The sequence below is a fragment of the Schistocerca piceifrons genome, chromosome 10 (genome assembly GCF_021461385.2).
Source record: "Schistocerca piceifrons isolate TAMUIC-IGC-003096 chromosome 10, iqSchPice1.1, whole genome shotgun sequence".
Classification (NCBI taxonomy): domain Eukaryota; kingdom Metazoa; phylum Arthropoda; class Insecta; order Orthoptera; family Acrididae; genus Schistocerca; species Schistocerca piceifrons.
The window spans coordinates 54,517,162-54,529,062 of NC_060147.1; the positions used below are offsets into that span (position 1 = coordinate 54,517,162).

General features: G+C 45.9%; 1 non-coding gene across 1 annotated transcript; it reads left to right on the top strand.

Annotated features, from left to right (window-relative positions):
- The first annotated feature begins 1,774 nt into the window (after nt 1-1,774).
- Nucleotides 1,775-1,849, top strand: Trnas-cga. Its single transcript has one exon. It is a non-coding gene; the product is annotated as a tRNA-Ser (tRNA).
- Nucleotides 1,850-11,901: the final 10,052 nt, after the last annotated feature.

The window sequence follows — 11,901 nt, forward strand, 5'->3', positions numbered from 1 at the left end:
ATGGCAGACGCTCTATCCATCTGAGTCACCGAGGGCGCAGAGGATAGTGCACCTGCAGGGACTTATCCTTGCACGCTCCCCGTGAGACCCACATTTCCATCATGTCCACACCACTACATTCGTAGAGCGCCTAATAGATGTTTGCCCATCACACTCATTACTCGTGACAGATTAATCTACCAAGTCCCGTATGAGTTGGGGCATAGTGTGTGCGTTCGCACAAGAATGTCATTGGCCGGGTAGCCCTCGGTGGCTCAGACGCATAGACCGTCTGTCATGTAAGCAGGAGATCCCGGGTTCAAGTCACGGTCGTGGCACACATTTTCAACATGTCGCCAATGATGTATATCAACGTCTGTTTGCAGCTACGGTGTCGATTTAATTATCATTTCATTCTACAGAAGTGCACGGTCATCAATGGTATCTGTTCATTCCGCAACAGATACTACTTCCATTGAAATAAAAACCACCGGTAACACCATAACTAGAGACGGTGGTCTGCAGCTCACCACGAATCATGAATCGGGTGCTCCAAACGCCGAGTCAACTTATGCCCGTATATGACGTCACAGCCGGCAGCTAGTGTGTATAAGGGGTGTACCAGCAGCTCACTGGAAACCACGCCCCTCGACAACGACCATGGAGTGCTTGGCCGAGAGCTCGTCCAATTTTAAAGCCGAAAACTTTTTGTTCAATGTTACCGCCGCTTCCCTCTGCATTCTTACATCTCCAGCTGGGCTTTTAATCATCCTTCAGCCCCCTGTACGTCACCTACCGTGACGATACCACGTTCCCTCCTTTCAGCTGACTCTGCAGCGGGAAATTAGCCAGTCCACGTCCGCGTTTCCCCCACTGCTGGCATAAACGCGCTGGAGGAGGCACTGGCCATCACTTATGCATCGGCCGGCTGCCAACAGCTCCCCAGGGCCGCCACCTGTTGAACACCACATTTCCCAGCCTCGTCTCGCGTGCTACGTACGGAACCGCCCGCCATGTGCCCACCTTGTCTCACTACACCATCTTTCCATTAACTACGTAATCACTCACTCTATCACCCAAGACTATGGCTCAGCTGTTTCCTTTTTCTTAATCAGATAAGACTGTCACCTCTTAAAGTATGGAAGGTAGGAGACGAGGTACTGGCAGAAGTAAAGCTGTGAGTACCGGGCTTGAGTCGTGCTTCGGTAGCTCAGATGGTAGAGCACTTGCCCGCGAATGGCAAAGGTCCCGAGTTCGAGTCTCGGTCGGGCACACAGTTTTCATCTGCCAGGAAGTTTCATATCAGCGCACACTCCGCTGCAGAGTGAAAATCTCATTCTGGAAACATCCCCCAGGCTGTGGCTAAACCATGTCTCCGCAATATCCTTTCTTTCAGGAGTGCTAGTTCTGCAAGGTTCGCAGGGGAGCTTCTGTAAAGTTTGGAAGGTAGGAGGTACTGGCAGAAGTAAAGCTGTGAGTACCCGGCGTGAGTCGTGCTTCGGTAGCTCAGATGGTAGAGCACTTGCCCGCGAAAAACAAAGGTCCCGAGTTCGAGTCTCGGTCGGGCACACAGTTTTCATCTGCCAGGAAGTTTCATATCAGCGCACACTCCGCTGCAGAGTGAAAATCTCATTCTGGAAACATCCCCCAGGCTGTGGCTAAGGCATGTCTCCGCAAAATCCTTTCTTTCAGGAGTGCTAGTTCTGCAAGGTTCGCAGGAGAGCTTCTGTAAAGTTTGGAAGGTAGGAGACGAGGTACTGGCAGAAGTAAAGCTGCGAGTACCGGGCGTGAGTGGTGCTTCGGTAGCTCAGTTGGTAGAGCACTTGCCCGCGAAAGGCAAAGGTCCCGAGTTCGATTCTCGGTCGGGCACACAGTTTTAATCTGCCAGGAAGTTTCACCTCTTAAGTTGTTTTCATAGAGGCGCTGTTCACATGTAACATTACCATGGGTTAAAACAAATTCTCATTGTTTGCTGAAACAATGTAAGTTCAAATATTGGCCAAACAGTGTATTTAGGGTCAGAATTTGAAGAAAAAGGTCTGTCGAATAAGGAAAATTACTTTAAGGCTTCTGCTGCGTGATTCTTTTTTAAGGATTTTCATTAATCCTGTAATTATTGTACAACAACTCTGAAAACACAGCAGCAACATAAGAACCGTGTTGTGCAAAGCTCAAAAGTGTAACATGTGACTGAATTTCCGCAAAAAGCATGTATTGTCCTTGTATGTGCGTTCCAACAAAAAGCCATGGCATTTCGCAACTACATGAGACAAGCAGTCAATATACAGTTATGTGTGAAGAGTCTTACATAACACAACAAGGTACAAAAAATGAAGATCTGAATAAAAGCACCCACAGTCAAGGGCAAAAAGTTGCTGAAACATGTTTGGGTTTGTATACGTATATAAAACAGTGGATTTCATAAAGGCGGACTGAAATTCAGTAAGTTTGTTTGCAGACGTGGCTGTTTCAAGAGCTTCTAAACCAAATCAGGAATAATTGGTTCAAATGGTTCTGAGCACTATGGGACTCAACTGCTGAGGTCATTAGTCCCCTAGAACTTAGAACCAGTTAAACCTAACTAGCCTAAGGACATCACAAACATCCATGCCCGAGGCAGGATTCGAACCTGCGACCGTAGCGGTCTTGCGGTTCCAGACTGCAGCGCCTTTAACCGCACGGCCACTTCGGCCGGCTGAGGAATAATTCATCCAGATAAATTGCTTTCTGTATATCTGTCTCTTTTTCCTTATAAATGTTAGCGAAGAAGAGCGGGGTGCGGGAAGATAGATCTGTGTGAGACACATTTTGTCTGGTTCGCTGAATAATTCGTCTGGCTTAAGAGACGCTGCAAGCAGTAGCTATGCTGCTACCTGCTCTTTAAGAGTAGGGGTTCCCGCAAACTTTTGTTCTGACGGAACAGTTTAAGAATCAGATTTATTTTATGGACCACCTTGTTTTTTTGAAGGTAAATAAAATTAATATAACTTTTTTGAAAAAATGAGAAAATCTAGTTTAATTCAGTGGTTACTTCATTTTTAAGTCATAACTAGAACAAATAAATAAAAATAAAAAGTTTTAAAAATAAGACAAACTGTCGAAAAGAGACACTATTTTATTAACGCATTAAAGACCTAATAGTTTTCTTCCAACTTACGCAGTGGCCAGGGATTGTGTGCCGCCTGATCTGCATACAGCCCACACAGCATACCGGTCTTGCACATCTTCTAATCTCCTTTCGGAGTTTTCTCTACTAGCTGTTGCATTTTTGCATCTACCCATAAACCAATTTACATTTCATCAACTTTGCATTTTATGTTTTAAATTTTTAATTTTCGAAAATAAAACGTTTCTCTGCATTATTAAACAATAATTTTGAAAGCAAGCAGGAACTTGCCAACTTCATACACTACAATTGCTACGTAATTATAAACTTGACGTACATATAAACATCATAATCCACCAGCCTGATGTCTTACTTGTCCCTTTGTGGACCGAATGATTTTTGGGTGTGATTTCTATACTATTGATGATATTAAGTTAAATATTAGAATTCTTACCCACCTCATGTTCCAGCAGTTCTTCAGTGCGTGGTGCTTCTCCAGACACACACCCCTGTGAAGAGGTACCTTTCAGAACGAGCAGATGTATCGGGTTTCGTTCCTCTACTTCGGTGCGCTAGAAATTTTGCAGGGCTTCGAAGGGTGCTTCTGGCCCTATGATCCAACCACTGCCTCCAGTTTGTTTCCTCATATCCCTAGACGGTGTTTGAGGATGCTCTTGTTTAGGTGCTCAAGATGTGGAAGTTCCCCTGGGGTCTTCGTCTTCTCCTCCTCCATCCCCTTCATCATTCACTTCTGGCTGCTGAGTTGATACCCACATTCTAACTGTCTCCAACAGGAATAACTTGCACTTCATCTTCTTTCACTACCTCCTTGCTGCATTTAACAGTCTCTCAGGATTGAGTAGTGCGCCAAATACTGGTCTGCTCCGTCCACTCTCTTCGTGTATTTATTGTATTGGACGATATAATCAGGCTTCTACATAACACCTCTCATGCTTTCTAAATTCTTCATCATAGCTGGATGGACAGTGCGAACCATTCACACCATACGCTTGACCTTCCAACCTTGTAAAACCACATCCTCCTTCCGACAGTAAACGCTTTCCCCCTGTCGAGACTGTTTACAGCAGTTAGAAACTCTGATGGAAGTTCCCTATAGGCCCTTATTGTCACACAGACCCTAGTCGTCCGTGCACGTAGGTTATCTGCAGTTGTCACACTGTTACATTAGTTGTCCTGATAAACATGATGCCAGATGTCTAAATGAGGTGCCAATACAGAAAAAATGGTGTAGTCCAGTCTTTTCCTTTCCGCACTATATATTTCTACGTTGGATATGTAACCTGTCCTGGCTGTACACACCATTCGCACAAGTAGGCAATACTTAAACAGCTTTCCAGGATTACAGATCCTAAACCTTAGGCAGCCTCTCCAAGCTATCGTGGCCTCATCAAATGGTATTTCCTGTGTGGGGTTATGTATGGTCCGAAAACGATCCACAAAATTCTGGAGATCCGTTCGGACGTTATAGGACTTGTCTGCTGTCTCATCCTGTAGTGAACTGCCGGAAAAGTTGCACGCGTTCCACATCTGTTCCCATCGATTGCGACTCATCAGCTCTCTGTCGACATCCGTTTCAGTCAGAGGGACTGTGCTCCAGTACTTCCGACAACTGCCCTTTCCAATTCGTCCCATCACAAGTATAAAAACTAAAAATGATTTCTTTTCAACAACCGAAATGTCAGACCACTTTAGTGTCTCGGGTGAAACTTTATACTATGCAAAACCTGACTGCGGTATAGGTTAGGTTGGGTTACGAAAATATCAAGTAATTCTTCACCAAACAAGCGAGCTACAACCTCTGAAGTACTAAGTGAATCATCAGGAAGCAATGTATGGCCTGGCTGGCCTTCGAAAGGTTTCAAATGTGTGACTTAATTGTCTTTAGTGTACCCATTGCTTATATCCATTCCACGTAAACAAACTTCTCCCTCATCACTACAATTAGGACAGCTGTCTCTCACAAACACTGGTTTAGTTGATAGAGGGCCCAAACTCACTGCCACTATCACTAGCATTATCACTATCGCCATTCTGTACATCATTTGGTTCAAAATGGTTCAAATGGCTCTGAGCACTATGGGACTTAACTTCTGAGGTCATCAGTCCCCTAGAACTTAGAAGTAGTACTTAAACCTAACTAACCTAAGGACATCACACACATCCATGCCCGAGGCAGGATTCGAACCTGCGACGGTACCGGTCGCGCGGTTCCAGACTGTAGCGCCTAGAACCACTCGGCCGTTCCGGCCGGCTCATTTAGTTCATCCGATAATAAATCTGCATGTAAATCATGAAACATTTCATCGTCTCACCTGTGCAGTCTCACAGATTTCACAGCTATCAGAATCGTATATGTAGTCAAATATACCGACACTAACATCTGAACTCTTTCTACTCAATGCCTTGCCAGCAAAAACAGTTCGAATTTTATGCAACACAGAGTACAACAGGCCGTAATTGACGCCCGTGCAGTAAAACGGAGATTTCCGTTCCCCGTCGGCCGCCGCTATAATACGGATATCTCTGGGATCAGTCAGTAGCGTTTTAATAGCTTTTCGTGGAGCATTTATTCACTTCCCTCGGGACGCTGTTTTGGAGGCACCTCTCCGCCCGCACGGACGGTTGTAATTTCTGGCTGTCTCTCACGGAGAGGCGCATATATACATTAACATTACACTGGTGACCAAAACTATAGCAACAAACTATTATTTTCCCGTCCTGTGTCTATTTCACGATATAATCATACAAACTGTAAACGGACGTCGTTACGATGGTATTCAGCACGGAGTATGGCATCGCGATCAATGGACAATCACGCCGGCAATGACCTCAGGGCACCTAACAAGAGGGGCAGTGTTCGCAGGGTAGTCCCACGTCTACAATCGCTGTGTACACAGTCACAGACGGTGCAGTACGGCACCAGGAAGACGCCTACACACTCTACGTAAAATTAGAGAGATTAGAGCGCGCACGGAGGCCTCCAGACAGTCGTTCTTCCCGCGAACCATACGCGACTGGAACAGGAAAGGGAGGTAATGACAGTGGCACGTAAAGTGCCCTCCGCCACACACCGTTGGGTGGCTTGCGGAGTATCAATGTAGATGTAGATGTACGTTGTGGAGGGCCGTAGCAAGAATGAAAGCAGGATAGTCACGAAATGATGTGGCCCGATGGCTTCATCTGAATCGTTCTGTTGTTTCTAGGATGAGGCGACAGTTTATAAACTGTGTTCTGAAGACCAGATCAGGACTCACCACGTGAGAAAGCAGAAAGAATGGATCGTTATTTGACTGTAAGGGCACGACTGTACCGCCTTTGTACCGCACTGCAACTGGCATCTGTCCTCGTAGTATCCACTGGACGTGTTGTATCGAGGCAGATAGTGTACAGAAGGGTTCAAATGGCTCTGAGCACTATGGGACTTTTAACATCTGAGGTCATCAGTTCCCTAGAACTTGCGAGGTGCATTCAAGTTCTAAGGCCTCCGATTTTTTTTCTCCGGACTGGAAAGAGATAGAAACATGCGCATTGTTTTACAATGAGGCCGCGTTCATTGTCAATACGTCCCAGAGATGGCAACACCGTACGGCAGATGGAATTTTACCGCCAGCGGCGAGAATGAGAACTGTTTTAAATACTTAAAATGGCGACGTTTTCCTTACTTGAACAGCGTGCAATCATTCGTTTTCTGAATTTGCGTGGTGTGAAGCCAATTGAAATTCATCGACAGTTGAAGGAGAACATATGGTGATGGAGTTATGGATGTGTCGAAAGTGCGTTCGTGGGTACGACAGTTTAATGAAGGCAGAACCTCGTGTGACAACAAACCGAAACAACCTCGGGCTCGCAAAAGCCGGTCTGACGACACGATCGAGAAAGTGGAGAGAATTGTTTTGGGGGATCGCCGAATGACTGTTGAACAGATCGCCTCCACAGTTGGCATTTCTGTGGGTTCTGTGCACACAATCCTGCATGACGACCTGAAAATGCGAAAAGTGTCATCCAGGTGGGTGCCACGAATGCTGACGGACGACCACACGGCTGCCCGTGTGGAATGTTGCCGAGCAATGTTGACGCGCAACGACAGCATGAATGGGACTTTCTTTTCGTCGGTTGTGACAATGGATAAGACTTGGATGCCATTTTTCAATCCAGAAACAAAGCGCCAGTCAGCTCAATGGAAGCACACAGATTCACCGCCACCAAAAAAATTTCGGGTAACCGCCAGTGCTGAAAAAATGATGGTGTCCATGTTCTGGGACAGCGAGGGCGTAATCCTTACCCATTGCGTTCCAAAGGGCACTACGGCAACAGGTGCATCCTACAAAAATGTTTTGAAGAACAAATTCCTTCCTGCACTGCAACAAAAACGTCCGGGAAGGGCTGCGCGTGTGCTGTTTCACCAAGACAACGCACCCGCACATCGAGCTAACGTTACGCAACAGTTTCTTCGTGATAACAACTTTGAAGTGATTCCTCATGCTCCCTACTCACCTGACCTGGCTCCTAGTGACTTTTGGCTTTTTCCAACAATGAAAGACACTCTCCGTGGCCGCACATTCACTAGCCGTGCTGCTATTGCCTCAGCGATTTCCCAGTGATCAAAACCGACTTCTACAGAAGCCTTCGCCTCTGGCATGGAATCATTGCGTCAGCGTTGTGAAAAATGTGTACGTCTGCAGGGCGATTACGTCGAGAAGTAACGCCAGTTTCATCGATTTCGGGTGAGTAGTTAATTAGAAAAAAAATCGGAGGCCTTAGAACTTGAATGCACCTCGTGGAACTACTTAAACCTAACTAACCTAAGGACATCACACATATCCATGGACGAGGCAGGATTTGAACCTGCGACTGCAGCAGCAGTACGGCGTCAGACTGAAGCGCCTAGAACCGCTCGGCCACCGCGGCCGGCTACAGAAGTGTTCAGCAAAGTGGCCTTTATTGTGCACGTGGCCTGCTCGCTCTCCCGATTTGAATCCCACAGGGCACGTCTGGGATGCACTAGGAAGACGGGTCGCACCACGTCAGCATCCACCAACCACTCCCCAAGACTTGTGGGCATCTCTGCAGGATGAATGGGCGTTACTGCCTCAACACGAGACTGACGACACCATTCACAGCATGACCCGTAGATGTCAGACCTCTGTTGGTTCCAGAGCTGGTCACACTCCAAACTGAGCTCATTAGCCAGTTGCCAGAACGTGTGCGCAAGTCCATTAAGTTGGAAAAAGATGAAAAACATTTTTGTCTATCGTTATGTATGTTGCGTCCGCAGCTCGTGGTCTTGCCGTAGCGTACTCGCTTTCCTCGCACGGGGTCCCGGGTTCGATTCCCGGTGGAGTCTGAGATTTTTCCTGCCTCGAGATGACTGGTTGTTGTTGTGTCGTCTTCATCATCATCATTCATCCCCATTAAGGTCGGAGGAAGGCAATGGCAAACCACCTCCATTAGGACCTTGCTTAGTCGGCTGCGCGGGTCTCCCGCATCGTCCCCTACGCTCCTGAGTATGGGACCTCATCATTATGTATGTTGCAGTTGATTACGTTCCATATTCCTTACATTGTTTCTACTTTACTATCATCTGTTTTGTGGCAAAATTAAAACACAACCTTGCGAAACTTACATTTGTTGCTTTAATTTGGGACAGAGTGTATTTAATTATCGCTAGCGTTCATAAAATTTTATTTAACTCAAAGATTTATCCGACTGTCCATGACACTTGTTATTACAGTATGTGTTCCTCTTCAAATGTCTAGGAATGAAATAATTTGGCTTAAACTCTCCACGCATTCTGATGATTTTAGATGAGAGGACTCCTATTTGCTTATTACTGAGAGCAGACGTCGCAATGCTAGAAACTTGTAGCAAGATGAAGAAAGACCCGCAGAGGATGGACGCTCCGTACATGTATCGGCAGCTGGCCATCAACGTAAAGAAATGACACTTTAAATAGGGGAAAAGATAAGCCACTATTTCAGTACACGACTGACGGAAAACCACTGGGAACAGTCAAAACAGTTAAATATCTACGAGTATATGCACGGAGCGATTGAAAGCGGAACGACCAAGTGAAACTAAATCTTTGGATGAGCCATGAGAAGTATAATCCAACCACGAAGTAGTTTAAGAGTCCTTCGTTCGACCGATTACTGATTGTTGTTCATCAGTCTGCGAGTAGGATTGATAGAGGAAATAGAGTGGACCGGAAGAAGAGCAGCACATCGCCTCGCGAGCTCCTGGCAGACGTTACAAAACAGATGTTGTGCATCACGATGTGGCTTACTGTTGTGAGAGTTTACGTTCCTACATTAGTGAACCATCATATTGCTTCCTAACACATATACATCATGAAAAGTACGAGGGCCACTACAAAAAAATGCACAATATTTTTGTAAAAATACAGTTTTCATTGGCCGGCCGGTGTGGCCGTGTGGTTCTAGGCGCTTCAGTGTGGAACCGCGTGACCGCTACGGTTGCAGGTTCGAATCCTGCCTCGGACATGGATGTGTGTGATGTCCTTAGGTTAGTTAGGTTTAAGTAGTTCTAAGTTCTAGGGGACTGATGACCTCAGATGTTAGGTCCAATACTGCTCAGAACCATTTGAACAGTTTTCATTCTGCATATGTGAAAGTTTTACAGTGTGTAGATACATCCTTCCCGCTTGTTTACAAACTTAGTTCAACCTGTTCCCGTGAGAGGCGTCGCCACAGCATGTCTTCAAGATGGCTGCTACACTTGACGTTCGTCAGAAGCAACTTCCTGTCATAGAATTCCTGTGTTGTGAAAACGAGACAGTGGGAAACATCCACAAGAGGTTGAAAAAGGCGTATGGAGATGCTGCTGTCGATCGCAGTACAGTTAGACGGTGGGCGAGCAGGTTACGTGATGAAAGCGGGCACGGCAATATTGAGGATTGTCCTCGCAGCGGCAGGCCTCGTACTGCACACACTCCAGACAATGAGCAGAGAGTTAACGAATTGGTGACTGCTGACAGACGCATCACAGTGAACGAATCGTCACGCTACGTTGGAATAGGGGAAGGAAGTGTTTGCAGAATACTGAAATTGTCGGCGTTAAAAAAGGTTTCTGCCAGGTGGATTCCCAGGATGTTGACAGTGGCTCACAAAGAAACAATAAAACCGGAATGCAGCAAACTTTTGGAACAGTACGAGAATGGTGAAGATGAATTTCTTGGAAGAATTGTGACAGTTGATGAAACATGGCTCCATCATTTTTCACCAGAGACGAAGAGGCAATCAATGGAGTGGCATCATGCAAATTCACCCAAGAAAAAACAATTCAAAACCACACTTTCTGCTGGAAAAGTTATGGCTACGATGTTTTACAATTCCGAAGGACTCTTGCTTGTGGACATAGTGCCAAGTGGAACCACCATAAGTTCTGGTGCATATGTGACGACACTGAAGAAACTTCAAGTTCGACTGAGTCGTGTTCGACCACATCGGCAAAAGCAGGATGTTTAGCTGTTGCACGACAATGCACGGCCACATGTGATTCAAAAAACCATGGAAGCGATCACAAAACTCGGCTGGACAACACTGAAACCCCCACCTTACAGTCCTGACCTGGCTCCGTGTGACTATCATCTCTTTGGGAAATTGAAAGACTCTCTTCGTGGAACAAGGTTTGAAGATGATGACTCCATTATGCACGCTGCCAAACAGTGGCTCCAACAGGTTGGTCCAGAATTTTATCGTGTGGGTATACAGGCGCTGTTTCCAAGATGGCGTAAGGCAGTTGAGAGGGATGGAAATTATGCGGAGAAATGAAAATGTTGTTCCTATAGGATGTATCTACACACTGTAAAACTTTCAAACGTGTAGAATAAAAGATGGATTTTTTATAAAAATAGTATGCATTTCTTTTGGAGTGACTCTCGTGTATAAACGTAAAATCTACCAGTAGTGGACACCAGAAGATCCTGAGGAAGATCCCAGCAGAGGGGTCGAAACGCTGATCATATTAGTATAAATATGAGGCGGAATAACCCAGAAGATTTTTACTACAGTTAACTACAAAATCAGGACTGTTGTGTTCTTACTGAGAATTACCAACACAGGGAAGTGAGCGTGTCAGTAGCACATGAAGTACCCTCCGCCACCCTCTGTTAGGTGGCTTGCGGAGTATAGATACACAGGCTGATTCCGTGCTGACATTAAAAACTTTCAGCGATGGTGGAGAAGGGTAAATGTATCAGTTTGGGGTAAGTGACCCTGGTCCAGAAACGACCGAGTCGAAAGTTACATAAAAGAAATCGTTCTGATACTTCTGACAGTGGATCTCTTCTACTAGTACCTCTCTGCTTTCGATTTTTTGGTACGAGGCAGTAAGGACTGAAACAAGAAAAAAAATTGTCAGTGGACATGTGGGCTTTAAGAGCTGTGAGCGCTTGTTCGGTAGAAGAGATGTCTTCCACAGTGACAAAGATGACAATTTTTGTTTCTGTTTCGTCCACACTGTCACTTCTCAAAATACGGAAAGTAAAGCATTTGCAGTAGAACGTCTTCACCGTCAGAGTTACCAGAACGATTTACACTTGTAATTTTCGACTCTGTCGTTTCCAGACCGCAGTTCCTTACTTCAGATTGATTCATTAACTCTTCCCCATAATGTATGTATATATGTACTGAACTGGGGACCTAGAAACGACGGAGAGGCTTCGTCCCCGCCGTAGCCCTCAGTAGTTCACAACCCCACAACAGGCCACAGCAGTCCACCCACCCCACCGCCGCCCCACACCGAATCCAGGGTTATTGTGCGGTTCGGACCCCCAC